Below are 6,044 nucleotides of genomic sequence, written 5' to 3' on the forward strand. Positions count from 1 at the left end.
TCTAAAATGGAGAGTGACTGGAGTGACGAAAGTAGCTTTGCCACGGAGCGGTCTTTTGAAGTCGAGGACCTTTCTCCCCCACCTTCACCTGAAGTGGAGGAGGGTGAATTGTCTGTGAACACAGGGCCGGAGCCATATCAATTCGAGCCACTGGCTCAAACTGCGGTTTTTACTCCCTGTTGAGCATCCCAGTGCGCATTCACCTTCACTCGTGTGCAGGAAAAACAAACGAAACGCTGTTCAGTGATGTTTATCCTTTTAGCAGGATTTTTATTTAGCAAGCTTCACTTGAACATAACATCAGTTAGCTGTTCTCTCAACTTAGAAGAATGTGACGTAAAGCGTAACGTCATCATGTACAAAACCGTATACCTCCAAATAAAACTATACAGGTAGTCAATACCGTAATACAATGTATAAGGGTGCAATACGTTTAACACTCCGCATCGCTGAACGCCGCTTGTCTACCCCAGAGGATTAACTTTAGCCTAACCATAAATTGTGATTCAAATATATATGCTCACTCACCTCAAGACACCGCTGAGGTGGTGGAGTCCATGCAGGAGGAGCAGCGTTTGGCACTGCGTCGCTTTTCAGCCGAGCTGTTTGGAGAAGCCCATTTCCACCTCCATTGCGTTGGAGAAGCAATCCCACATAAAATGCAGTTTGCACACTCCTCCAGCTCTAGGCGGAACTCGCGGTCTTCCAGAACAAGGACGTGCAACCCCTGGCTCTAATTTCCAAGTCTATATGGAAAGCAATACAGTCCAGCAGTGCTGTTGCAACCAGCAACATTACACCTACGTACCATCCTGACCACTGTACTAAATACAGATAATCTACGCTAACTTGAAGCTATCCTAACTGACGCAATACTATGCTACTAACTAACTATGCTTCTAACAATACTACACTAACAAATATGCTAATTAACTATCTAGGCTACACAAAATAATCTAAATGACTATATAAATGCTATGCTAAATAGATGCTAAAATACTCTATCCTGATCGTTTTCAATACTCGCAATTCCAACTCCTGACTCGCTACAGTGGTTTTGACGAAATGAGATGGTTTTTATACTGCCATGGGCGTGGTAGCTCGTACCAAGGGCGTGGTGAGTTGGAACCTGCTTACGTCAGCTGTCACCGCTTACGTTGTAGCGTGGCCACATAAAGGGGATGTTATATATATAAGGTTTATGACATAAAACTAATTATGTTAGTCATTATTGCCTTTAAGTTGTATTGCTTTTCCCTTGTATTCTGTATTTCCTCATCTGTGGTGTATTGATCCCGATTTCTGTTCACGCGAGAACTTCGCGTGGTTCCGCGTCACGTGTTGTACTGCCACGTAAACAGGAAGAGTCTGTGACTTTTCTATATAAGGAACCGGTATGCCGGGTTTCGGGTACGCTCATTCACAAAACCTTTCATTCATTTCATTGGATTATTGATGCTGACTGACCTGGGAGCGCTGGGTCGCCGTTCCTCTTGGAGTATATTCGTTTGGCTTGCAGCCTGGATTACTTTTTATCAGAGGACATACGCCAGTCATCTTCACTTGATCGTGCTCACGGACTATACAAATAACCGGTGAGGCTGATCTGAACACTGTCATTAACTCTGTGCACGCTGGATTCCACTTTTACACACACACACACACACACACACACACACCTTGTCTTGTATTGTTGTAAATATTATTTTGGTTTGTAAATACACTTGGGTTGATTGTTTATTCGTCAGTGTTGAGTATATTTTTTCTCCACTCTGTAGCCTATAGAAACGGAACGTTTGTTCCCATTATATAGTGTGAAACTCCACTTAAAGATTTTGGGGAGTGTTACAATGTCACGAAGTACCGCAAACAGCCAATAGGAAAATTCAACTGCAGTAGCCACCGTTCAACCTGAAGAGGGCAGCACTCAGACGTTTTTACACCATATATTGTAGAATTAAAACACTTTATACACAAATGTCAAAAAAATTACTTGAATCAATGACCAGTACTAATAAAGCCCCATTCTTACAGATCATTAACTAAAAAAAGTTGGTTTAGGGTTTAGTTACCCTTTAAATATGAATGTGATTTCACGTGATCTACAGACAGAGGGCAGCAAAAACCAAACAGCTATCACAACAATAATATAAGTTTAACTTAAATATTAATGTGATTTCAAGTTATCTACAGATAGAGGGCAGCACAAACCAAACAACTATCACAGCAACACAATCAATTTAACTTAAAATTAATGTGGTTTCACTTGATCTACAAACAGAGGGCAGCACAAATCACACAACTATCACTGCAAAACAATCAGTTTACCTTAAATATAAATGTGATTTCAGGTGATCTACAGACAGAGGGCAGCACAAACCACACAACTATCACAGCAACACAATCAATTTAACTTAAAATGAATGTGGTTTCACTTGATCTACAAACAGAGGGCAGCACAAATCACACAACTATCACTGCAAAACAATCAATTTACCTTAAATATGAATGTGATTTCAGGTGATCTACAGACAGAGGGCAGCACAAACCACACCACTATCACTGCAATAAAATCAGTTCAACTTAAATGTGATTTCACGTGATCAACAGACAGATGGCAGCACAAACCAAACAACTATCACTACAATACAATCAATTGACTTTTATATGAATGTGATTTCACGTGATCTACAGACAGAGGGCAGCAAAAACTTTTGTGTTGTCTGGAGCCATGTGCTCCTGGTAGGGTCTCCCAAGGCAAAGTGGTCTCAGGTGAGGGGCCAGACTAAGAATGGTTCACAAATGACTCATGGATAAAACAGCAAGAGGAGGAGTTACCCTGCCCGGAGGAAGCCCGGGGCCCCCGTCTGGAGCCAGGCCCAGATGGAGGGCTCGTCGGCGAGCGCCTGGTGGCCGGGCTTGTCATGGAGCCCGGCCGGGCACAGCCCGAAGAAGCGACGTGGAACCCCCCTCTACATCCCTTGGGCCCACCACCCATTGGAGGAACCGCAGGAGTTGGGTGCGCTGTCATATGGGCGGCAGTGAAGGCCGTGGGCCACGACGGACCAGACCCAGGCAGCAAAGGCTTGCTCTGGGGACGTGGAATGTCACCTTACTGGGGGGAAGGAGCCGGAACTAGTGAGGGAGGTGGAGCGTTACCAGTTGGATCTGGTGGGGCTTACATCGACGCACAGTTTTGGCTCTGGATCCGTACTCCTGGATAGGGGATGGACTCTATTCTTCTCTGGAGTTTCCCAGGGTGTGAGGCGACGGGCGGGTGTGGGGATACTCACGAGTCCCCGGCTGGCGCCACTACGTTGGAGTTTACCCGGTGGACGAGAGGGTCAGCCTCCCTACGCCTACGGGTTGTGGGGAAAACTCTGACCGTTGTCTGTGCATATGCACCGAACAGCAGTTCAGAGTATTCGGCCTTCTTGGAGACCCTGAATGGAGTCCTGAATAGGGCCCCAGTAGGGGACTCCATAGTGATGCTGGGTGACTTCAACGCACACGTGGGAAATGACAGGGACACCTGGAAAGGCGTGATTGGGAGGAACGGCCTCCCTGATCTGAACTCAAGTGGATGTTTGTTATTAGACTTCTGTGCTAGTCATGGATTATCTATAACAAACACCATGTTCGAACATAAGGATGCTCATAAGTGTACGTGGTACCAGAGCACCCTAGGCCGAAGGTCGATGATCGATTTTGTAATTGTGTCGTCAGATCTGAGGCCATATGTTTTGGACACTCGGGTAAAGAGAGGGGCACAGCTGTCAACCGATCACCATCTGGTGGTGAGTTGGGTCAGGGGGTGGGGAAAGACTCTGGACAGACCTGGGAAGCCCAAGCGAGTAGTGCGGGTGAACTGGGAACGTTTGGAGGAGGTCCCTGTCCATGAGATCTTCAACTCACACCTCCGGCGGAGCTTTTCAGGCATCCCTGCGGAGGTTGGGGACATTGAACCGAGTGGGCAATGTTCAAAGCTTCCATTGCCGAGCCGCGGTGGAAAGCTGCGGCCTCAAGGTTTTAGGTGCCGCAAGGGGTGGTAACCCTCGAACACCATGGTGGACACTGGTGGTCAGGAAGCCGTCCGACTGAAGAAAGAGGCCTTCCGGGATTTGTTGTCCCGGAGGTCTCCGGAGGCAGTTGCAAGGTACCGACAGGCCCAAAGGGCTGCGGCCTCGGCCGTGAGGGAGGCAAAGCAGTGGGTGTGGGAAAAGTTCGGAGAAGCCATGGAGAAGGACTTTCGGTCCGCACCAAAGTGCTTCTGGAAAACCGTCCGCCACCTTAGGAGGGGGAAACGGGGAACCATTCAAGCTGTATACAGCAAAGATGGGACGCTGTTGACCTCAACTGAGGAGGTTATTGGGCGGTGGAAGGAACACTTTGAAGAACTCCTAAATCCCAACACACCCTCTATGGTAGAGGCAGAGCCGGAGGATGATGGGGGATCAGATTCTATTTCCCTGGGGGAGGTCACTGAGGTAGTCAAACAACTCCACAGTGGCAAAGCCCCGGGGATTGATGAGATCCGAACAGAAAAGCTGAAAGCTTTGGATGTGGAGGGGGTGTCATGGATGACACGCCTCTTCAACATTGCGTGGAAATCTGGGACAGTGCCTAAGGAGTGGCAGAACGGGGTGGTGGTTCCCTCTTCAAAAGGGGGATCAGAGAGTGTGTGCCAACTACAGGGGTATCACACTTCTCAGCCTCCCTGGTAAAGTTTACTCCAAGGTGCTGAGAGGAGGGTTCGGCCGATTGTCGAACCTCGGATTGAAGAGGAACAATGCGGTTTTCGTCCTGGCCGTGGAACGATGGACCAGATCTTTACTCTCGCAAGGATCCTGGAGGGGGCCTGGGAGTATGCCCATCCGGTCTACATGTGTTTTGTGGATCTGGAGAAGGCGTATGACCGGGTCCCCGGGAGATACTGTGGGAGGTGCTGCTGGAGATGCGGGGTGGGGGATCGCTTCTTAGGGCGATCCGATCCCTGTACATCCAAAGCGAGAGCTGTGTCCGGGTCCTCGGCACAAAGTCGAGTTCATTCCATGTGGGGGTTGGTCTCCGCCAAGGCTGCGCTTTGTCACCAATCCTGTTTGTGATATTCATGGACAGGATATCAAGGCGTAGTCGGGGTGGGGAAGGTGTGCGGTTCGTTGGGCTGGGGATCTCATCGCTGCTTTTTGCAGATGATGTTGTCTTCATGTCATCATCGGTCCGTGACCTTCAGCTCTCACTGGATCAGCTGGCAGTCGAGTGTGAAGCAGCTGGGATGAGGATTAGCACCTCTAAATCTGAGGCCATGGTTCTCAGCAGGAAACCGATGGAGTGCGTACTCCAGGTAGGGAATGAGGTTTTGCCCCAAGTGAAGGAGTTCAAGTACCTCGGGGTCTTGTTCACGAGTGAGGGGACAATGGAGCAGGAGGTTGGCCAGAGAATCGGGGCAGCGGGGGCGGTATTGCACTCGCTCTATCGCACCTTTGTCACGAAAAGAGAGCTGAGCCGAAAGGCAAAGCTCTCGATCTACCGGTCAATTTTTGTTCCTACCCTCACCTATGGTCATGAAAGTTGGGTCATGACCGAAAGAACTAGGTCGCGAGTATAAGCGGCCGAAATGGGATCCCTCAGAAGGGTGGCGGGCTTCTCCCTTAGAGATAGGGTGAGGAGCTCAGTCATCCGTGAGGAGCTCGGAGTAGAGCCGCTGCTCCTTTGCGTTGAAAGGAGTCAGTTGAGGTGGTTTGGGCATCTGGTAAGGATGCCCCCTGGCCGCCTCCCTAGGGAGGTGTTTCAGGCACGTCCAGCTGGGAGGAGGCCGCCTTTATCCCTTGCACGCCTCATCAGTCCGATTGGGGACCGGGCGCGTGATATTCCGACCCGGCCCCACCCCCCTCTGCTCCACACTGGCATATCTAGCTAGTTGTCAGTAGGCCACAGTTCAGTGATCAACTGTACCACCGAGAGGTAACATTAAATTCTGCTGGGTTAAATTAGCGTGATACTTCTAATGTATCTTTATAGTATTAGTTAATGGACATGTCTTT

The sequence above is a fragment of the Xyrauchen texanus genome, chromosome 4 (assembly GCF_025860055.1).
Source record: "Xyrauchen texanus isolate HMW12.3.18 chromosome 4, RBS_HiC_50CHRs, whole genome shotgun sequence".
NCBI classification, from domain to species: Eukaryota; Metazoa; Chordata; class Actinopteri; order Cypriniformes; family Catostomidae; genus Xyrauchen; species Xyrauchen texanus.